The 24,183-nt window shown below is 40.7% G+C and overlaps 1 long non-coding RNA gene across 2 annotated transcripts; it reads left to right on the forward strand.

The window, feature by feature from the left end:
- The first annotated feature begins 2,714 nt into the window (after nucleotides 1-2,714).
- Nucleotides 2,715-20,554, forward strand: LOC106016347 (uncharacterized). 2 transcript variants are annotated; one of them, XR_011806899.1, is made up of 4 exons: nucleotides 2,715-5,260; nucleotides 8,323-8,437; nucleotides 18,455-18,589; nucleotides 20,274-20,554. It is a non-coding gene; the product is annotated as an uncharacterized lncRNA (long non-coding RNA). The 2 variants fall into 2 exon arrangements; XR_003495320.3 differs by lacking the exons at nucleotides 2,715-5,260; nucleotides 8,323-8,437 and adding an exon at nucleotides 15,333-18,122.
- The last annotated feature ends 3,629 nt before the right edge of the window (nucleotides 20,555-24,183 follow it).

Genomic DNA, 24,183 nt, shown 5'->3' on the forward strand with positions numbered 1-24,183 from the left:
TCTGTGAGTCAGCAGAACCACATTAACTCTTTCTGGTAGTGTCAATGCCAGTGAGGGGGGCTGAGTCATCCAAGCAGGCACAGCACGCCTGATGCCCGTCCATCCCTCAAACTGGGAACTGTCTTGAGATGTCAAAGGGAAGGTGGTTACGTTTCCCATTCCACTGATCAGTCCAGCATCATCATGATTTGCAAAACAACAGACGGTGTGAGGTTCAGCTGGCAGATTCAAAAACTGTCAGCCATTTCTGGGTTAGGATCCAGAATTAAAAGGAAACAAAATGTTCTTCGTTTCTAGGAAATTCACTAGTTCACACTGTTCATTTTCCCAGCAATGGCCACAGTCAGTATGACATTGCAGCAATTGTCTGAGCTTTAATTAGGAGCTCAAAACCCTAGACCAGCGCTTGTGCATCTCTGTTATACTTCTGCTAAGCTGGAGTAACTTCATGGAAGTCAAGGGAGTCAGAGGTTCAATTTCTTTTAACTTCCAACGCATTCTTGTCCTAATCCAGCAAAGACAGTATAAGAACAAGGCCACTGATTGCTTTCAGCAGGACTTTTGCACTCATAAATGCTAACTGTATGATACCAGGGACTGAGTCCATGCAGGGTTATACAAGTAGGAACAAATGCAGATTTCAAGCCTTAAACCTGACATGCGGAACAACCAGCAGAGGAACACAGGCTCCTTAGAAACAAAGATTTTCTATTTTCATGCAAATGTTCTCAATATTCTGAAGCAGAAGGAGATGCTTAGAAAATACACGCTGTACGAACAGCTTGCTCTCTAGCAGATCGATTTTCACTCAGCATTACCTACTCGTTCCGTGAACTAATAATCACAAAGCAAATAGGGAGTATAGCCTCTGATGTTATGTGCCTGCTTCTTCACTGAAATTACCAAGTTTAAAAGGCGTGCCTGTTTTTTTTTGTTTTTTTTTTTTGTTAACTACACCTTGGCTTGATTCTGCACATTAAAGACAGATGCATATCAGCCCTAAGATGTATCTCTTACATTAGTCTGTGGGATGTCTTGCTCTGGCTACCATGTCAAATGGTGCTGTTTCTCATATGTGCGAATCCATCAACCACATCATTGCATTTGTCCTTGGCCATTTTCACTATGTCACTGTAGAGCACACAGAGCTGGCAGTTGCCTTTTTACCTTCTCAGAAGACTGGTAGGTGATAGTCTGTCAAAACCACATTCAGATTTCTCTTCTTGAGTTCTAGCTATGAAGTTATTGTTTCTCTTCTCATCTATGCCCAAATGCTATGAATTATCTAGATTAATCCCCACTGCAGTTGACAAACTTCTGGTAGAAAGGCCATGGTCCCCCGGTTTCCAGGCCCTGGCCTACAGTTCCCAAACCCCAAAGAAAGACTCAGCTGTGAAAAGGTGACATAGGCGTGTTTGTGCTTTTGGTCACATCCTATCCATTGTAGTTAGATAGAACCATGCAGGTTAAAATAGGACTTAAAAATAATCCCCTGTATTCTTATGGCAAGACAGGAAAATTTAATTAGTCTCTGTGGGATTTTCATGTGCAATGACAGGGAAGCTGACACCAGTGGACCACTAGAATAAAAAGGGTAATCTGATAAAGAGATTATAATATTTTAATTAGCCTAATGTCATGCAAGAAAATTATTTCTATTCTATTGTCTTCATATCTGAATATTGAATTAGCTTTCATCCCTGCCATAAAATACTCCCTGGCTACATTTTCCTCCTCATGCCAGATCAATACCATCTGCAAACAGCAGGTTAGATCAGAATCTGTTTTCCCAGCTTTGCTGAATATATGTAAGTATGATGCTAGAGGAGAAAGGAACATCTTCTTCTCTCAGTGCACAGAGGTCACTGGCTCAGAAATCTGCAGGATTACCTGTATATCCTGAATTAGAAGTTCTTCAGTTTCCTTTGCTTTATCTTTTGTTCATGCATTTGCTATTTGAGCTTGGTTTGTATCTCTTGACACCGATGCCTGCTGACACACATATTCCTGCCTACAGTTAATCAAGCAGATGTCTTCTCTGTGCTACAGAGTGATAGATGCTAATCCATTGATCATGGCTTGTTGAGAGGTTCCTCAGAATGGATGTCAGACCCTTGCTTAGTGTACAGTGCCATGTAATATATAAAATCTAATGAAATAACTTTTCAAGAAAACATCATTAATCTTGGACTTTCATTTCTGCTTTCTACTTCTGTCTGTTATCATCTCTGTGCAGTTTTTCTTTTTACTGTGCAGATGTCAAATCTTTGCTCAGAAGGATAGATCTTGATTTGCATGTTCAGAGGTTACAGAACTTTCTTCAGGCAGCGTGGGTTTTTCACCTGCATTATCTGAACTAGTACTGCCCGTCCTCCTCTTCTACCATTTTCACCTACGAGTTCCAAAAGAGTGTAACTAGGGCTTCAGCTTAGATACATCTTACCATTTACATGACCAGTATAATTTATATTTACTTTCTGCTAGCAACTCTACTTAAATGGACATACTGGATGGATGGACCCAGGAGACAAGGAACAGAGTTTCAGCTAAGGAACATTTTTATCTCACTTCTGTTCTCCCTGCTTCTACCATAAAAATAGGAAGAGAGATTTGGGATGTTGACAATGATAAGAAGGAAGCTTCAGGAATGTCAAATGAAGGTAGTAACTTGTTAAACCAGTAATTGCATAAGAAAAAATACGGAGCTTAGTGTCACATTAACAAATAATAATCAAGGCATTTTACAGAGAAAGTCACTTTATTGCAATAAATTTAGAAAGAAGTTTGAAGTATAAGTATGCTTTAGTATAATAAGATCTTTGTGCATAAGCATAAGGCTCAGCAATTCCAAGTGCAAGGTGCTGTACCTAAACTGGGGCAATCCCAGACATGAGGACAGACTGGGAGAACTCACTGAGAGCAGCCCTGCAGAGAAGGACTCGAGGGTTCTGGTGGATCAAAAGCTCAACATGAGCCAGCAGTGCTTGCTTGCAGCCCAGAAGGCCAACTGCATCCTGGGCTGCATCAACACAGGGGTGGGCAGCAGGGGAGGGAGGTGATTGTGCCCCTCTGCTCTGCCCTGGTGAGGCTCCACCTGGAGTGCTGCATCCAGCTTTGGGGCCCTCAGCACAAGAAGGATGTGGGGCTGTTAGAGCAGGTCCAGAGGAGGGCCACAAAGTTGCTCAAGGGGCTGGAGCAACTTCTCCTATGAAGAAAAACTGAGAGAGCTGGGGATGTTCAGCCTGGAGAAGAAAAGGCTCCAGGGAGCCCTCATTGCAGTTTTTCAATGCTTAAAGGGGGCTTATAAGAAAGATGTAAAAAGTTGCTCTCCATGGACAGATAGTGATAGGATGGGGGAAAGGGTTTTTAACTAAAAGAGGGTAGATTAAGATTAAATATTAGGAAGAAATTTTTCACTCAGGGGGTGGTGAGGCCCTGAAACTGGCTGCCCAGGGAAGCTGTGGGTGCCCCGTTCAAGGCCAGGCTGGATGGGGCTTTGGACAACCTGGTCTCTTGGGAGGTAACCCTGCCCATGGCAGGGGGGGGTTGGAGTTAGATGATCTTTAAGTTCCTTTCCAACCCAAACCATTCCGTGATTCTATGATAAGATTCTTATCATAGAATCATCAGTCTTAGTTAGTTTGCCAGAATTTTGTTTTTTATGTGATTGGAGTAGGTGGGTATTAGACTCTCCAGCTGTTCTCCCTGTTGTGAAATACACTATCAGTTTTCTCTGGAGATTTCACAAGTGCTATTGCTATTTTTGTTCCATAATTTTGTACTCTTAAGCAAGCACATAAGGAACAAAAATGAGTTTAATAAACGGGACCCGCTGAGGCTCTGTTGATCAGCAAAGATAAACGTGGTTAATAATTCAGCATTATTTTATTATTCAAAATAGTGTCTTTAGTACTAAACATTTACATGATATGTTATAAAGGTTTTTCTAGTGGTAAAAGGAAATTATATAATTTAAGCAAAACTACTCATGTAACTGAAATTTGAGGCTTAACTAACACAAGTCCTTGTGACAGTCCTTTGTACTTTAAAGAAATGTATCATGAGAGCAGAACTGGGATTTCTTGTGTCACTGTTAACAAAGAGGAGCTTGAGGTTTGCTTGCAAATGGCATCTTCAAAGACAATGTCCAAAAATAGTTTTGAGGCAGTGGAGCTTCTTCTGTGAAAATTTTTATTTACTATAATCAGAACTGGTTTGAAGTGAAGCCTCTACCACAGGCAATTCTGACATTAAATAAATTAATACAAAATCATTCTGAAGTAGAACTGAAAAGTAAAATTCCTCAGGAAATTAAAATTTTAAAGACATTTTTTCCAAGCTATTATTGTACGTATTTTAAAGAGTTGACTTACTACTATTACGTCAATAACAAAAACTATGTTGTGCCAGCTGTATTATCTTGATTAATTTTGCTTAGACTTTTCATCAAATTAATGTCTCAGATGTCACATATCTGCAATATTTTGTTGTATATTATCTGGTATTCTTTAATACAAATTACAAAAGGTAATGCATACAAAAGCCAATATCAAGCAATAACATCGAAAATGGTTGTATGTTATTAAACTAAGCATTTCAACAAGATCAGGAAAAAAAAAGTGAGAGGGAGGTGAGAGGGTTATGTTGTTGAAAACAGAACTGGGAAGTGGCAAGTTTTCACAGAATGGTTTGATCTCAGCCAGGCTATGTTTTCTGTCAACTTTACAGACCTTTAAAACACCTAGCACTGCACTGATTATTAGCACTGTTTGAAAAATCATTTATAGAGATTTTATTTTTGGGCACTCTCAGATGGCCAGGTTCTTCTAGCCCTTTTAAGATGCTGTTTCCAGTGTGCCGTGGCTACAAAGAAATAGGGATGCGAATGCTAAAGAATTAGTTCAAAAGGCCAGATTTTCTTAATGATTTTGACAGAGCTGCTTTGATTAAGACACATGAGAGTGGTGAGTCTTGAGACCATAAATTTGATTGCAATATGGCCAGGTACCTGCTGACATAATGTGTTCTTCATGATTTCACTAGTAATTTTGAGGTCAGGTTTTTCAGCTACTGGAAACCGTTCTTGACGTCAAATACATTGAAAAAAGTGTTTGCTTCACAGAAAATGTTTGCTCCTGAGTCCCACAGGGACTGTCAGCATTGAATGAACAGCTCCAGGAGCCCAGCAGTGAAGAAGATCATTGTTTGTATAAATGGTATACCTGTAGCGTCTTCTGGGAGTTGAAAGGCTATACCTGAGGTAGGATGACCCCATATATATGTGGGTCATATGTAAGTATATATATATGGACAGAACTCTGAGCAGGAGGCAGTTGCTGGCCCCCCATATGCTGTCCCCAGCATGATCTGGTGGATGGGCCATCACAGTAGGCCCTGGAGTGAATCCTAATTCTTTGGCTAATCTGCCTTACAGCTGTGGACAAAACAGGGTTCTTCACTCTGCCACACTGCTTTCTCCAACTTTGACCTCTGACTGCAAAGACCTGGGAATAAGTCCTGCATTTTGTTCTGTGTAAGCATGCAGAATGATAGAGTAGCTTAAATTAGAAGGGACCACAGGAGATCACCTAGTCACCATCCTGCTCAAAGCTGGGTCAGCTAGAACAAGTTGCTCAGGGTCATGTCTAGGCAGGTTTTGAACATCTCCAAGGATGTAGACACCTCAGCCTGTCTGGACAACCTGTGCCAGTGCTTGACCATCTTCTGAGTAAAACATTTTTTCTCATATTTAAATTAAATTTCCTGTATTTCAGTTTGTGCCTCTTGTTTTTTCACTGGGTACCACTGAGACACCACTACAGTGGATACCACTACAGCACCTAGTACAATGCGAACTAGTCCTGGTGGTCCCTGTAGGTGCCCCTGTAGTCCCAAAAAATCCAGAGGAATAACAGTAATAGTCATGCAGGATTTCTTTCCCCAGCATTCACAAAGACTTCCAGTCTTTTATTAAACTGAACAAATTATTCATTTAACACCCTAGATATTGGTCAAAATACGCTCAATGATTGGTGGAGTGTGAACTGGGAACATCACCACACAGGAATAGCTCTTTGGTTCCCAGAGCTCCTTTTGTACAGTCAGAGGAGGAAAAGCAGGGAGAGAAGGGCAAAGTGAGCCTCAGGCACTGGAGTAGCAGTACCTATGTGGGGCAGGACACCTTCTGCTGGAGTCTAGCAGCCCACTTTGGGAGGCGTGGGGCTCTGCGGGAGCAGGTTGGCTCATTATTCTCTCCCCATTTTTTTCCTGAAGTTTGCCATAAAGGTGAAACTGAGCCTTACTTGTCAGGAAAGAATGAAATGATCCCTAAGGTTAGCAAAGTGCTTAGAGACCCTTTGGGAAGAAAAGCGCTACGTAAATAGAAGCTGATTCCTACAGGTTATTAATAGATGTATCTGCAAAAGTAATGTGCAAACTACAAAGGAAAGATCATTCTGAATTAAATTACCATAATTTTTTTCATTGCTGTCTCTTTTCAGGAGACCTGGATAATACTGCTAACAATGACAGGTTGAATAAGAGACAGGGTTTGTGTGGGCCAGAGGTGGGAACAGAGCGGACTAATTATATCTTTTTTAACCTTTGCGTACATCTGGGCAGGATAGAAATGAATTTTTCAACCAGCAACTGAGCTGCCATCCCAGTTGAGGCTGCAAAATGGTACCCAGGTCATTCAGAAACATGATCAAAGTTGTCCCATTTCTTCTGGATCTAAATATTTAACAAATCGTTAAATAAAAATGGTATTTGCTGCATGCTTCATGTAAGGCTCATGCAATTATCCTATGGACAAACCAAAAAATATTTACCTTACTTGCTGTTACTTCAACAATGCAGAGCATGAAAGGCAAGCACTCAAGTAGTATGGCAGAGCTAGACATAGATTTTTTTTGGTGTGCGTTTTGAAACCTATTTGGTTTAATAGGTTAAAGAAGATGACACTGCTATTACAGTCACTCAGATGTGTCATTTGAACACTTTATCATTTGATATTTATTCCACTTTTAATGTGTGTTGTGACATGAAGCTTTGTTCAAAGGTTGGGGCCCAGTGGGAAGGTGTGCAGGGGCCTTCGATACCTGTATCTCAGTGAAGTAGCAGGTCTCTGACCAGAAAGGGGAAGGGCCTCTTTACAGGTAGTAGTTATGGAGGAATTTGTTCCTGTGAAATAAGAACTATTCTCTCTGCTCCTTGACTTTCCTCCCAAAAATACAATCCAAGCTGTATGGTCTATTATTGTTAGCCTTTAGCTCTACCACTTCAACAGGTTTATGACATAAATTGAAGTTATATCCTAAGAAAAAAACTTGACCCTTCAGTCTTGAATTTTTCCAAATTCTATTCCTACCATTTTGCAGCATCATCTATGCCCCTCACCAAATTAAAGCTGTCTATAACATACAGAGGACTTGTCATGAACAGAGCTTTGCATGTTACTCCGTAACACTCCAGTTAGCCCCTTTCCTGGCTGAGCTTAATGGAGCTGAACTCTGGGGGCTGAATGAGGTGTCTTGGAGAATCTGAACCCAGACTTCACTCAGTTTATATTAGTTCCCTGTGTCTAATTTGGCCCCGTACAGTATTTATTAACTCAGTAACCCTAAGCACGGAAAGGCTTTAAAACTTCTGCAGCCAGAGCTAATTTGCCTAATTCAAGAATTTTGATATCTTCTTATTTTTATTCTTTGTTATCACAAGGAAATAGCATGAATTATGTCGGTGTTTTTAAAAGAGAGCAGAGAATATGTTGTATTTGTTTGCTCTTGACTTATAGAACAGGAAAGAGCAATATTTCACTGGAATAGTTGTGCCTGATGGTGTATAAAAGCCTCTGTTAGCTTAAATTTCCTTGTGGTTAACCTGATACCTCAAAGATGAGTACATGTCATTTCTTTGTCTTAAGTAGTGTGGAAAGCCAGAAAATGAAGTAGAAACACTGTACTGAGTGTTTTGCAAGATAAATTCTGTTCCAGGAAGGTCACATTTTACTGAATTGATATTTCCCCCAGTTCTACTCTTTTTAATTTGTGGAGCCTACTGTGTTTTATAAAGAACTTATGATTTTGTAATTATTTAAACACTCAGTGCTAGATAATATACCACCACCTGAGTGACTCCTCGCTAAGCTGCTAGCAATGACCAAATTAGTAGTCTCTGCCAGTATCTATAAGAAGACCAGGTCAGTTTTTGTAAGACATCCCAATATAGCAGATCTGTTGATGATTTGGATATATCATTAATGCTTATGTTAGGAATTTACCAGTCCTAACATCATCGTGTTTTTTTTTTTTTTTTCTCTAGAGGTATCTGTCATCTGTCTGCTGATATGGCCTTCAGAAGAAAGCCTGTTCTGGAGCCCTCATCACTAGTGATACACAAACATCTGTGACAGTACCTGTGTCTCCTGGATTTTGTCGTAAGTCATATATTTGTGTCCTCATGGCATGTTTACTACAGTAAACTCTTTGTGAATAAAACTCCTGAGCTTGTGAAGATCCAGCAGTCTGTAGCTTACCTGTCAGACCAAGCAACTGAATACAAACCAGTGCTGCACTTACTTGTGACACCTCAAGAGAAGAGATGTCAGCTCAACATTTTACCTAAGTCCTATTTTTAAAGTCTCCATTGGACTGGCCCATGCAGGTTGGGACCTTCATTGATAGCAATGTTCTGCTGGGTGTTCTGCAGTGAGCCTCGAGGGGTGGGAGGGCTTGTGAATGCAACCGTCTCCTTATGAAGCTCATGAGGGGATTCGCAGGCATGTCCTGCATATCTACGTCACTAATATATACATTCCTAGGCAAAAGAAGAACAAATGAAGGAAGCATTCTTGTTGCTAACATAATCACTACTGCCCACAGGGATCAAACTTCATTACATAGATAAGCAGAGGGAATCAATCTAGGAATCAGTGTCACATCCTGAATGACCTGAAAGGTTACCAGCAATTGTGTACCAGCAGGGAGGAGTTGCAACTAGCTACAGAGAAACTTGATCGCACCGAAGCAGATTTAGGACAAAAATCACTGAAAACTTTTTGAAAGATTAAGAAATCTGAAACGTATTTGACATTCTTGAAAGAAAAAACACAGCAGTTGTTGCCTGAACAACAGAAATGCTTGATTCTATTAAACCAGCACTCAGAGTGAGCAGGACCGTGATCTCCATTCTCCATTCCCAGAGAGACGCTTGCACTACCCAGAAATACTATGTTTATAGGTGAAGAAAATGACCTCCCTATGAAGAGAGAGAGAGAGAGAGAGAGAGAGAGAGAGAGAGAGAGAGAGAGAGAGAGAGAGAGAGAGAGAAAGAAAGAAAGAAAGAAAGAAAGAAAGAAAGAAAGAAAGAAAGAAAGAAAGAAAGAAAGAAAGAAAGAAAGAAAGAAAGAAAGAAAGAAAGAAAGAAAGAAAGAAAGAAAATCAACTGAACACAAAATATATATTGCACATGGATTGAATGGGGAGATGCACTGAAATTAAATTTCTAGGTGCTCCTTGCAGCACAGGTACAATCTGCCCAAATGGCTAATTTATCCCAGAGCCTGGTGTTGCCTTCTTTGCAGGAGCCAAGGTGTCTCAAAAGGACATCTAAGTCTGCACATGGACACAGGGCCTTTGCTCCATCCACAAATAATGCTGTGGCACAGGAGAGGGCTGCATCGGTAGAGCCACTTGGTGATGTAGGGGCTGTTTGTGGAATAGCACAGCTTCCTCCCAGTGCCTCAGATACCCACCATGGCTGACAGACAGTAAATTAACTTTTTTTTTTTTTCCCAGCATTTTTTTTTTTTTTTTTTTTTTTTCTGAATGGGAAGCACAGCCCCTAATTTTTCCTTGAAACAAATAAATAACTGATTTTTCAGATTACAGTTCCAAATAAAGACTGAGAAAGTAATATGTAGACTACATGTACACAGCTCTCCTTCAAGGAGAAAGCTCTTCTTTTTTGGGCACCAGCAGGGCCTTTGCACTTCAGTCATCTTCCTAAACAGCATTTTTAATTAAAATCATAACTTGTCCCAAGGAAGAATCCAGAAAATATCTGGATCTTTTCTTTCTTTCATCAGTCCTCAAAAAAAAGTGGTCAGTGCAAGTGATTTTACTTTGTTAAATTTTGGAGCCTGGGGGTTAGTACAGATTGGGGATTTCTCCCAGCAACAACAGAATATTTTGAGCTAACTAGAAAGGCAAGCATGTTTTCTGCAACTATTTAGTTCTTAAGCAGAAGGAAAGACATCAGGAGCATTGTGACATTTAGTCAATATTTATTGAAAATTTCAAAAACTGGGTGGAAAATGCAAACATACTGTAGTGGCATGCAGAGTCAGTGAGATGTGCACTCAATTCCTGCAAGAGGACCTCCTTGTCAAAGTAGCCATGAGTCACAGTATGCGTGTGCTCTCTTGAGCAACTGAAGAGGCTTCCCTTTCAGGCACCTCACAGGAGACATGGAAAGCAGAAATACCTGTGTCTGTGCTGGATTTTCTCTCCTTGCTTGGCTACTTCCCAATTCAGAAGTAATTATCACCCCCACACAGCCCATTACGGTACAGAATTTTAAATCCAATCAAATTGTTCCCCCTGTCAAATTATTTCTCACTCCTAAACTTCCTAATCAACTCTCACAATTAGCTCCCGTTGCCTCATTTTCTTTGATTGCTTTGCTGCTGCAGAGGGGTCAGATGAAAAAATCTGGGGAAAGAGCAGAGGAACTGAAAAACCTTCTATATCTTTACCTGTCAAGAAAGAGTTATTTGGGGCCTGTGACTTACAGACTTTTAGCAGGAACTAGGCTGTGGCTAGGGCTGTTCCCTCTTCTAGGAAAAGGAAGTAATAAAAGGGGCAGGAAAGCTGAGCAGGATGACGAGGTAAGTAAACCAGCTCATACCATTGCCAGTTACTGCATGTGCTTGGACCAGATCTTCTCCACTTCTCACCTGGCAAGAATCAGGCATGGCACCGGTAGACACCCTTGTGTCACACTGTTAGCATGAGAGGAGGAAGAAGATTAACAGTGTATAATTTTTTCCCTGCTGAAAATAAAAGACCATGTAGTAGATTTCCAATAATTGTTTAAATACTCGTGGCCTCCTGCTGTGTGCCTGATATTCTGCAGCTCAGCTTTCCCTTTGCTGAGCCAGCAGTCACAGCTTAGACCTGCCCTGCTCTGCCATGGGGTGGCACGGAGCATCAGGAGGTCCGCAGCACTGAAGGCACTTGTGGGCCTTGGGCAGGGGGCTGGGAGTGGCTTCCCAAGAGAAAATCAGGGCAAGAAATGGGCTCTGATGGATAACAAGGCTCATGGGTGGAAGAGCTTGACTTGTCCCCATGGGCAGGAGAGGTGCTCCTGGAGAGCAGAGTTATTTTCTTGTTGATGACTCAGAACTTCTGCTAAAGTCATGGGGGGTTCGTGGTAGAAAGAGGGTTAAAAAATGACACTGCCCTAGTACATGACCTTAGAAGAAAACAGAGAGTCAACCCTACATTCTGGTTTAGGAGCTTCTTAAAATTTCATACTTCAGTGGCTGACCATTCTGACACTTTTTCATGTGGCTGCTGGTTTTTTTTGTTTGTTTGTTTATTTGTTTGTTTTTCACATGAAATTCAAGGATCTATAGTCCCTAGTTTAGTAAGGTAGATGAACACATTTACAGCGTGACTTGCAGGTCAAATGCTTAAAGTTACCTACCCACTTCAGCTGTTGTGCTGATTTAACCACAGTGGCTTTTGTTCCCTTGGTGTTCCTTGTTCCCTTTCTTCCTCCTGGAGAAACAAATGTACTGAGTCACCAGGGAGGGCACTGCAGTACTGGATTGCTTTACAGGCACACACAGACGCATCAAGTCATAGGAGGCATGTCTTGGTCCATCAAATGACAAAAGAGTCACAGCACTGCAACTGGGACATGTACATTTTAGCAAGACTTCTAGGCACATGAAGCCCTGCAGGAAGCAGCCAGTACGTATGGAGCAGTGCTACAGCACTTCTCTCCATCCTGGATTTCGGAGAAGCTGCTCTGCAGAGATCCAGTGGGCATGCACTAAGGGTTATCACAGAGATGGAGAAAGGCTTTGTAGCTGCGGCGATATCTGTGCCAAAAGTCAGGAGCAAAAGGAGATGGAAATAATCTCTTGTAGGGTGGAGGTAGTGACCTCATCCCAGAGACTGTCTTCATCTCAACCAACAAGTTCTTGTACTTTTACCTTTCTGATTCTCTCCCCATCCAACTGAGGGGAGAGGGAGTGAGCAACTGTGCGGTGCTGAGCTGCCTGCTGGTGTTAAACCATGACAGACTCCCTCCTAAACTTTAATCCCTTTCTTCAGATCAGGAAACAATATGTATTATAAGCACAAATTCAGATCTGCCGTTGAACACACCTGCTTGTATCCCATCAGAACCAGAAGCAAAGGGATAATCTAATTCAAAACATGCCTATATTTGTGCATTTTTTTGGTGGACACATCTAGATTTTTTCCTACATTGTTATTCTCCTGTTGTGTATTTATACCACCCTGTGGGGTTCCCATTAATACCACCAAATGTTCATCCTTGAGCAGTTACAGTAACTGCACAGGACACAGCAAGGAAACCTATTTATAGTATATTAAATCGGAAACTTACATGGTAACATGTTGTAATTCAACAGTGGATTTAAAAAAAAATGCAAACAACAAAACAGAGGAAACCAATATAAAAGCTAATCTAAAATTACATTGATTTTGTTTGAAGGGAAAATAGGAAAAGATAGGAAAATCGATGACGCTATGTGTGTTCACTGTAGGTAGACCTTAGTTTTGAAAAAAAAAGTCAATAATTACATAACATGCTTTTTTTCTGAGTGGATTATCATATTAGATATTGCCCCTCTTTATTACGAGCCAGTGGTGAGGTGAGTTCAAGTTCTCAGTCTCTGTTTGCAGACAGATCAGCAGTTGGTTTAGTAGACCACTACAGGTAATTCAGGTTTGACTTGGAGAAGTTTTCCAGAAAAGGTCGTTGCTGTTGGGTTGTCAAACTGCTACCAAGCTGCACTGGGAGCTCCCAGTCATCGTCTGTGTAAAGGAGGCCAATATTTGCCCGTAGCTTCAGACTAATGTTCTCTCCTGTCTCCAGCAATGCCACCTGAGGATGGTATTGCTTCTGCTCATGGCTCTGCTGGGGCTCGCTGTCGCCTACTACCTGGAGGTATCTGTTCATCTGCCCACAGCTCTGCTGTCAGCTCTCTCTGGCCTGTTGTGTGAATATTGTTTTGTATTCATTTTCTGTAACAAGATGACCCCACCAACATCTTCTCCTGAAGCAGGTGAGGGGGTCAAAGCCACTTCCACTGGCAGAGCCGGATCAGTGGCAATGGTAACTTCTAACACAGATGTGGTGACAGGCAGCAGGGCATGGTACTGTCTCCAGACTGTAAAGCTGTTTTCGAAGGGAACATCTGTGTGTATATATATGCATATATGTGTGTATGTTTTACAGCCTGAGCATTTCTCCTTTAAAACAGAAATGACTCATAGTTCACAGTGAGCAGACCCACCTTAGTTCCTAGTAAAGTTGCAGTTTCTGCCACTGTCGAAGTAACACAATGACCCTTTTTCTAAAAAGACCTCTTTGAAGTCACCACTGTGACTGTGCAGAAGGGTTAAGGAGTTGATTCTGTTTTTCTAGCCCAAGACAAACATTTTCCCTGGACAAATGACTCTCCTTCCAATGTCTTTCTTACGGGATGTCTGAAGAATGAAAGGAGGATAGAGTTATTTTTAGCCTGCCTATTTCCTCTAGCTGTGTTATGAGTTGAAAGCCTTCCTTCATGATTTCAGCATAGGTAGGGTAACTAGTTTAGTTCCAGAGTTCTCCAAAAGAGAGGGATTTGCAGTCATACCATATTACATGCTTATGACAATACACAGGAAAACTTGCATGACTCAGAAATGTTTGCCAATATTTAAGGGGACTTGCCAAACATTAAACAGATCCCTTTTACAACTTCCTGATTATTTTTTTGCAGTCCAGATATTGCTTTTTATGACTATTCTTACAATAAGACATCTCTTTTTCTGCCTAGAGCTCTTCTGTTATATGCGTAAGCACTTATTTAGTGTACATCTTACAAATTACTTTGTTTCTACTCAGTGATTAAATTGTTAAGTTGGATGGATATGATAATATCTCATTTTGCCATCAGATTAAGTTCCGCTGTTATTTTCATTCTCCGTTCAAAGAATATTTGGTATACTTATTTTTGGCAGTGTGCTGAAACCTAAGTCGGTGTTACTTAATTTATAACATATCCTTAATATATTCTGGTCCATTAAACAAAGGAATGTCTTTGCATCCTCTTCCACAGACAAATTATAGCACTATTTGAGTGTCTGTATTTGGAATGCTCTTTAGCTCTAGCCCACGTAGGACATTCCCATCTAGGTTCACACTCCCATGTAGAATCTGGATAGCTATGCTGCAGTGGTTCATCTTGTGATTGCTTTGTGGAACAAGCTTAAATTTGAACTAACAAACGAAAGGTACAATTTTTTTTCCTGCACTTACTATCCTTATCGTTGGGTTGCAAAAGGAGAAACAACCAAGAAATGCCAAAAGCAAGGACATTTGCTGCATGCCAGATGTATGACTGCCAAGAACCCAAATATGTAAAAGGCAGACAATTGAATAGTCAAGGACATCTTTTAATATAAAACAACAACAACAACAACAACAAACATTCCAAATACCTTAATTTTTGTATTATTAGGAGCTTGGGTTTGTAAAATAATGTAAGAGAGAAGAATGTCGTCACTACTCAACAACTTTAGGACATATATGAAAATAAAAAAGGTCTTATTCTTTTGATAAAAATGTTTAATATCTATACCTACATATTGGTGTATATATATACTTATTATTTATGAAAAGAAACTAGTTTTTAACTAGCAGCTGGCAAATTTCATTCCATTTCCATTTCTTTTCAGAGGTTTTCTTATGCAGTGCAGTTAAGCTGCATTGACATCTTTGTCAGGGGTCCAGTTTCTAAAAGGTACTTAGGCAACTTTGACATCAATGGGAATTTGTTACCTAAAATATGATAGAGGATCTAGACATAAACTGCTCACAAAACATACAGGGTGAAGCCATGCAGCCATGCTTCACCTCCACTGAATTTGCTGGCATTCCATCATTTTCAAACAGCATAATTTTGTCTGATAACTATTTGCCACAGCTGGGGTGGGGGTGGGGGGCAGAGAAAGAGAGAGAGAGAGAGAGAGGGAGAGAGAGAGAGGAAGGAAGGAAGGAAGGAAGGAAGGAAGGAAGGTAAAAGAAAGAGAAAGAAAGAAAGAAAAAAAGAAAGAAAGAAAGAAAGAAAGAAAGAAAGAAAGAAAGAAAGAAAGAAAGAAAGAAAGAAAGAAAGAAAGAAAGAAAGAAAGAAAGAAAGAAAGAAAGAAAGAAAGAAAGAAAGAAAGAAAGAAAGAAAGAAAGAAAGAAAGAAAGAAAGAAAGAAAGAAAGAAAGAAAGAAAGAAAGAAAGAAAGAAAGAAAGAAAGAAAGAAAGAAAGAAGAGCAAGGGAAAGGGGAAGCAGAGAACAAGAGCAGAGTGCTTAAATGCCAGAGAAAAGGGGAGTCAGTTCTTGGAGGACTGGAAAAAGCTGCAGAAGAAGGAGTAGGAAGAACCCCCAGTACAGTCAAAGAGAAGTTCCTACAAGACAGAAGATGAAAAATAAAATTTCAAATGTTAGCAATTACTTTCAGGATGTTTTCAGCCATTACTAGTGTGTTGTCATGGGTAGAAAAAGGTGTCACAGCATCAAAGGAACCAAGGAATGTAATGAAGAAAGAAATTAGAAGAGTAATTTGCATCTATTTGGTGGTATAATCTTCAGAGGCACTTTTGTTAATTGGCAGGCTTGGGCTGTACATATTAGAATACTCAGAGTCTGGTGGAAGTCTCCAGAGGTTTTGCTCTAGGCAGCAATTTGGATGGCCACAGAACATTTCTATAGTCTTGCAGTTTATCAGCAAAATGAGTTATTTTTCCTTCATCGCTTTAAACTTGACAGTCAAAAAGAAAAAAGACCAACTTCTTTCAGAAGCCTGTTTCTTTGAGCAAACAGAACACTGAAAAGCTCATCTTTTCTTGCAGGACTTTTGATAAGATGATGATAACAGCATACCTCTATTCACTGGGGTGTGACTATCAGTGTACCTAGTCTTAGCTGTGAACATTTGTTCTTCTCTTGTGTTGTGTTTTTTACTCCTTTTTCTATTTTCCTTTTACGAGTGTTTAGAGGTCTAGATATCTGTTCTGAAATAAGTAAATAAATAAGTAATATATAAAGAGACAGAGGGAGTAATCCCCTGCTTCACAGAAGTCAATGGAGACAGAACAGCAGCAAATTTAGTGCACCTTCTGATATTGTTTGTCATTTCAGGTATTATTTAGATTGAGTTTTATTTATTACTAGCATCTACAATTTCCAATGGCAAAAGTTGAGCACTTAAATCCATACCTTATATGAATGAAAAAAAAAAAAAAAAAAAGTCTTTGATATTCAGAGACTTTACATGTATCAGTTTCTCTTAAACTGAGGTTTGAGTAAAACCAAATTTGTTTTCCTATCTATTTTATTTATTTATTTTTAAACTAGAGGCATAGAACTTTTCTTCCCTTGTGCAGACACTTCTCCAGTTGTAAGGTTTTTTTTTTTCCCATTCTTTCTGCTTTTTATTTCCTTCATCTGGGACTTTTTCTGTCACCAGGTTGTCCTTTTCCCTGGGTGTGCCTCCTGCTTCAGAATATACCATGTCTCTGCCCATTCCCTGAGCTCCCAGCTCCATTCATTAGCTGGGTAATTGCCTGCAACTATTTCACCTGAAAATGTTACTTTCTTCCAGTCCAATCTCTTATCGCTGCTGGAGCCAAATTGAGTTATAAGGTCTAAAATTATCCCTGAGGACAACTCTGCTGAGGTAAATACAGTGGATTTAACTCTGTATTTTTCCTTATATATCAACATTTATTTTTAAAAATCTCAGCTTGAACATACTTGTTTTCAAAATGCATTTTAATTGAAAAGTATGAACAGAAGAGCTTGTTCATTCCGTTTGACTAACACCTATTCTTTTCACACAGCAGCTGTACCAAATACAAAATTTTTTAATCAAAGCGAGCAGACTGCTATCACAGTTTACTTGCTTTTCCTCTTATTACTGATCTTTTGCTGTAACCATGGATCTACCTGAGTTTTGTGTGTATTAAAGTTGTGTTGTTGAAAAACTGCTGAACAAATTTGCCTGCAACAGTCTCAGATGAAGATTTTTCAAAGGATGTGGCTGAAACAAAGAGGTATACACCATTCCATAAATAAACCCTCCTAAGTGTAAATTGTGACCATCCCTCTCTCCATCTGAACACTTCAAGCTTTTCAGAAAGTTGCTTTTATGTAAGATTAGAGAGCTGTCTCCATGACATGATGCTTTGCTTCTCTTCACCATTAGTTGGGCGTTAGTTGTTCTGGCTCTAAATAGACAGGCACAGATGGTACCACGACTCTCCGAGCCTCCACACATCTTGCACTGCAGGGATTTTTGTTATTCTTGTTATCTCTCTAGCAGCTCCTACTCTTTCCTAACAGTTTGTTGAGAAGAAAAGGGAAGGCTAAAGAACAATCAGTCCCTTTCCTCTCTAGGATTGATGAAGCCTTTAGACAGGATTTCAGCATTCGTTTTGACTTTATTCTTTGTTAGGGGAACCCAACTATGGGATCCTCAATGAAGCAAATTTTCTGCCAGCCTCGCCAGGTGAAGTCAGTCCTCCCTGAGAATGTTGATCAGAACTAGATGCCCCAATGGCATTAAACTGCAACACCCGAACAGCACATGGACTCTCTCTGCTTATCTTCCCTTAGTGCCTTGCAGCTCTGATCACTACACACCGCAAAGAAACACGGCAGACTTAAATCTTGAAGCTTATACCACAAAAGACTGCCTTGGTGCACAAGAACAGTGTTTGCGGGAAAACACCACAGGTACAATTAGCAGCACTGAATCTGGAGACAGGATGAATAAGAAGGACATGACAGAATCGTAGTTCCACCAGCGCACGTCACAGAGAAGGTAAATTGGGTGATCCACTTTAGTCTTTCGTATACCACAAGAACAAGATGTTAACTCAAAGGCAGCAAATTGAAATCAGATAAAAGGAAATCAATTGTATAAAGAGTACAATTAACCTCCTACAACAACTACTGGAGCCAAGAACTCAGCAAGCTTCTGAAAAGGACTGGATGTTTGTATAAACGATTTAAGTATTTGTTTAGTATTTTCTTTGTCCCATCTTATGTGAGCTTGTAAGCTTCTGTGTCTCTAGAGAAGACAAGTTACTAGTGTCTGGGTAAGAAGTCTCCCTTCATTTCTAGCAGACAAATCTCCTATTTATTTCCTCATAGGGTCTCCATGATCTTCCTTTACAATGTTGGTGAATGCAAGCAGTCAGTGACATGGCAAGAGGTGGACTGGTCACCTGCTCCTTGACAGTAGTTTCTGCATTGTCATATGTGAAGCTACAAATGAGAAGAATAGTGGTAAGTATTAACTGGTATGTTCATGAATAGGTCACCTCTGTCCTGGGCCTCAAACTGTTTATATAAATGTATATAAGGTACCCAAAGGGCTTTACCTACCAAAGCCCTTTAATGATATAGCATATCCTTATATCGGTACTGCTCCAAAACAAAAAATCCCTCCCCTTAACATGGGGGTACACGCCTGCACATCAGCCCTGGGTGGTCCCCAGAGACCTGTGGGCAAGCAGGAGCGGTGTCAGTGTGTGATCCAGGTGGGCCAAGACCCCCATGCACAGGACTGCTCTTCCATGCTGCCCTGCCCTGCTCTGGGGAGTTTATTTCCATCTGTATTTATCAGCCCAACACAGGCCCTGCCTTAATCAAGACTGCAATATCCTGTAACAGAGGACAGGGTTGCTGGAGAGGAGGGTGTGATGAAAATAGTGCACAGAAGGGACATCATGGCTCACCTCTTTTTTAATGAAAGGCCTGACTGAGAACCGTCTATCAAAAGGTCTAGACACCTAAGCGATAGATGAATTTCCCAGAATTGCAGTGTTTCAACGAGAAAAAACAAAAGCACCTTAATATTAAATAGAAGCTATGAATGTCATGCGGAAATCTATGACAATCTCAAGAGGAAGCAGTTGAAGGCACAAAAAGCCTGATGAGATTATAAATAAAATTATATATTGCATTACACCACGCTCCCGCAATTCATGTTTCCTCTGCTGTTCAGTACAGATTGCTGTCAGTTCGCCACTTATCTGCTGCAGACTTTGGCTATCTCTTAGTTCCCTCATAAATGAGATAGTTTGGACACTGACATGTAAAAATGGGGTGTTTCTCAGTACTTTGCGAATGCCAATGTCTGTGGCAAATCTGGGTGAAACCCTGCCAGCGTGCATGGTTCATGATATGCCAGAGTGGGCTGGAGGAGGCAACTGGAGGCAGTTCTTCTTTGCGAGCATGAAAACAAATAAATATATAATTCACTTGATCAAGTTGGTGGCCATAGGTTTGAAATCTGCAGAGTGGTTCTGCAGGTAGTCAGTTTGTTGAGGCTTTTCTGCACCAGTTTTTGTGGTGACTGCACAGTCGCTCCTGGGGAAGCCCAGAGATGCTGGAGATCATGGGAAAATAGCTGATTCCCGTGGTCTTGGTGCCTCCAAATGAAAACCAGCTACCTTCACAAGAATGTGTGCTTTAGCTGGACACACACAGTTAGGATCAATACAGAGTTGCAGAGGGAAATTTACGGACATCAACATCCAGTGTAATTTAAAAGCAGGTCTATGAGAGACTGTACTCTCTTGCTTGTTTGTTTGTCTCACCAGCATGTCCCAGCTTGTCTTTCAGAGCTGGAAAAAAGCCTCTAATTTACCATGCAATACCAGTACAGGATGGGCCCCCAACGAGGTTACCCTAGGAAGCTGTAATGGAAGTTTTTAGTATTTCTGGCTTCTTTCTGATTTCTGAACACCGGGTTCTGCTGACGGATAGAGCAGGGCTTTAGAGCCAGGTACACATCTACCACTTAAACCCTAACGCTTTGCCACTGAAGTGAGCTGCTTGCAGGAGTTGCTAGGTAACTGTAACCTTCTCATAGCTTGCTCATGTGAGCCAGCGAGATAATTCTGATGATGTCATGCTTCAGGTTTGTATTTCATCTGCTAAAAGAGTTTTCTCTTAATTTCTACAGGAACAGGTGCATGGAGGAGTTCTTCAATGAGTTCGAACTTCCCTGCTCCATCATGCTTGTGCAGCTTAATTTCACCCTTGCAAAACACTGTAATAACATAAAATTGGCCAGGGCTCCTCCAAGTGTGATTTTAGGAGAGTAGTTCTATCTGTGCAAGCCTCTTACCTCTTCTAGACACCGACTCAAGGGCTAACTCCTTGGAAACATAGACATCTTCATCAACTACTCTGCTGTGTGTATCTGAACAAAGCAAAGGCTTCCTCAATAAAAAGATAACAGGAGTTTTGTGATCATGATTTTTGAGAACACAAAAATCAAACTGTTAAGTGCCAGAAATAGGTTGAAGCTGGGACATATGCTCCTTTTAATACTATGTGCTTAATTTTAATATTTATTTGTGAGAGTCTAGGTAGGTCAATGTGCAACATAATGAGTGTAATACATCTTTTACAAGGCAGATGAGAAAAGATTCTCAAACAAGATGCTTTGAACGTGCTGTGGTGAGTACAGGATAGATGGGCAAGAAATCACGGAGTCGTGAGAGATCTTGCAACCCTGTACTTGAGGGAATTTAGCCCTAAACCTGGGTCAAACAAACCCTGCAAGCTATGTGCATCCTAACTCCTGAGGCTAGAGGGGATGTGCATTCAAAACACGGTGTGTTTGAAGGCTTTCCAGGTGCCTCTCTGCCTATATGAGAAGGCAGGGCATGCAGGCAGGTGACTTATCACAGCTGTGCCCGGGTTTGACTCCCACTGGGATTCTGCAAATGCATTTGTCATTTTTCTTAGTTTCTTCTCCCAGCCTGTGTTACCTGTTTTTCACCAAGGTCCCGGAAAGCCACCGTTTTGCTCAGAGGTCCTCTCATGAGCCCAACAGCACGCTGTCTTCCCTGAACAGGCTGATCTTGTCTCTTGGTCTTTTCATCAGTGGCCACTCAAAGCATTGGCACTGGCAGGAGCATCACGCTGCAGCAGTAGCTGGTGCAAGCAGTGTTCAGAATAGAGAAATCGAGCCCTCGGTCTCCCGTCCTCCAGCCTGTAACACTCGTGCATCCTCTGGGAGCTATTGCCTTCATCCCTGCCACTCGTAACTGTATCTACTGGTTGTTCTCTTTCTGTTTGCCTGATTTGATCTTCTTTTACTTCATCACTGCCTCTCGCTGTCCTTCTCCCCCACGCTCTTCCCCACGTGTGAGAATTTCTAATCAGTGCAGAGCGCAGGTCCCAGGTGTGTGCTGTGCTGGGCTGCTGTGGCAATTAGCTAACGTTTGGAGTGTGCTGAGCGGCACTCTCTCCAGCATGCTATTTTAAGATGCACAGTCTTGATCACACATAAAGGTCTACCTGGCAGGAAAGGAATTGAGGCAGAGAATACAGCTGACGTTCCCTAGACAGTGAACAAATGCTGGTGTTAAATGTGCTGTTAAGGACAGGTAAGTCCATTTTCTGCAGGGAAAGAGCATTCATTAGGACAGGCAGAGACCAGTGGGAAAAATGAGATGCCCCACTGTCAGCAAGTGCCTTGATATCTTCACCTATTCAGTTTGATTAGACAAGGACCCCCCTCCTTCCAAGATGAACTGTAAGAAACCTTTCTGCTTTGTGCCACTTCCACAGAAATCATCAGGGTGATTTGCATAAATATGCAAGTGGTAATCAAACCTGGGTAGTTCAGCTGGTTTATGATACAATTTTTGTACATGCTATGCATACAAAATGAATAGATTTTCATTCTATTTAAACTGCACAAGGTCACTGAATTGAACAAGGACCGAAGTAATGGAAGGCAAATTCTCATCCCGTTTCTTGGTAAAATACCTCTCCAGGGATGTAATATTGTTACTGTAAAGGCCAGAAAGAGTGCAACAGATCTGCTGGTCCTCTAGTTACGGTCCTTTTCTTCTAGCTGCAATTTCTCTTTTACCTAGTTGAGAGCAGTAAGAGAATAAGGAAGATTTCAGCTGCTGATCAAGTTAGGAGTCTTTGCTTTCATGTATATTTCATATACCAAGACACTCCGGTAAATCTAATTTACAGGCAAGAAAGAGTCTATGAAGAATTAAGTGACTGAGATTCCTCACGTTTGATGTTTTCATTTTGTTTTCCACCTGATTCTCTGCTTGTTTTGATGGTTCAGACCAAAGATTAACACACACTGTACAAAGCTTTCCACTATTTTATAGAAAGTACATGTAGTTTTTTTGTGTGTGGCTGAGGGCTCCAGAGTTTCACAGAATGATCAGATATATAACTTTAGCCACGTCAGTTCATATATCTTTAAAATTGGGAACTAGAGATTTGATGACTTTTCTGAAGAAGTGAAGTAAATGAAGGCCAGCATAAGAACGGAACGAAAATGAGAATTTAAATATCATTCTCTTAATTACCTGACATAATCCTGCCAGTTTTGTTTTAATAAATTACTTAAGTGCCAGCTAAAAGACAGTCAATTACCTAGAAATCTGGTAATAATTAATTGAATTCTGTAAAAAACAGCCCTCACCAGTTACACAGTTAAATATTTATGACTTATGACAAGTGGTGATACGTTTTTCAAGGCAAATGATCAGATCGTACATAAAACAAATCAGGCATCTGCAGTTCAGGAAGTTTCCATTAAAGCTCAGTATTGAGGGGCTTGTGACTTCGATACTTTCCCACTTTGGGGAAGGGAGTTTTTCATCGCCTGTTTTTTCATTGCCCTTCCTGAAAATAATTCCTTTTAGATATTCCTAATTATTCTAGCTTAATATCTAAATTTGAAGAATAGATATATCGGCATACTGTCTTCTGTGATTAGCAGTGGTATCTGCTGACAAAAAAGTCCAGTAGTAAAGGCTAACACAGAGAATTAAGAGGGTACAACTCCGAATTTCAAATGTTGAGGGCCAACAATAAAGGCTTCACTGTGCAACTTGATCACATCATTCAGATGTATTCAGACAGAAAACATTTTTAATTGAAGATAAGTTTTTGTTATATTGGTTCACATAATCCGCTTTTTCCAAACAAATGACATGTTAATAAATGTTTAATAATGTACTGCAGAAATTATAAGCAGTGTTTAATAATACCTTTTCTTGGGATTAAGGTTTTGAAAATTGTCTGCCAAGTTTTCCATTCTGATCTCATTTCTTTATACAGAAACAGCTTGGAGAAACACTAATGAATTTTTATCCTTTAAAGAAAACAGCTTACCTGCAGGAAGGCATATATCAGGATCAGCTGGTTTTTAATAGTTTAATTTGTGTTTCCATTGTGATAGAAGTATTTTGTTTTTGTCAAAAAAAAAAAAGAAAAAGAAAAAACCCTACAACTTCCCTGGCCCAAATGGCAGGATTTTCAGTGTTGTGGATGAGGTCCTTCTCTGGCACAGCAGACTCTAGTGAGTCCCATCGTGATGGTGGGATCAACTTGGGTGCAGAGTGGTCCAGCTCCACTCCGTTCACCTCCAAAGAGGAGGCTGGCAGCAAGATGAAGGTTATTCTTCCCCAAACTGCAAGTTACTCGGATGTTTTTTTACTATAGAGAAATAACACTGGAATTAAAACAAAACCAAGTGCCCTTCTTCCCAGATCCAAACATTGTTCACAGCTGTTTATTCAACAGAAGAGCTCTTCCAAACAAAGCCTTTATGTAGGGGCAGCTATCCCAACCCCAGAGCCTCCAAATATCCAGCACAAATTCCCCAGGAGTGCTGCAAAGCAATGGCAACCAGGGGCACCACCAAGGACACCAGCAGCCACCTCGCAGGGCTGAGGAACGGTCACCCAAACCCCCCTCAACAAATGTATGTAGCATAGGTAGAGTTAGGTTGCCACAGCTACTTCTTCAAGCAAGAATTGCTACTGAAGTGTGTGACAGCCTGCAAGGAAGTTGGTGATGGGCTGCATTTTATTTTTATACCC

The sequence above is a fragment of the Anas platyrhynchos genome, chromosome 2, assembly GCF_047663525.1.
Source record: "Anas platyrhynchos isolate ZD024472 breed Pekin duck chromosome 2, IASCAAS_PekinDuck_T2T, whole genome shotgun sequence".
In the NCBI taxonomy this organism is placed as follows: domain Eukaryota; kingdom Metazoa; phylum Chordata; class Aves; order Anseriformes; family Anatidae; genus Anas; species Anas platyrhynchos.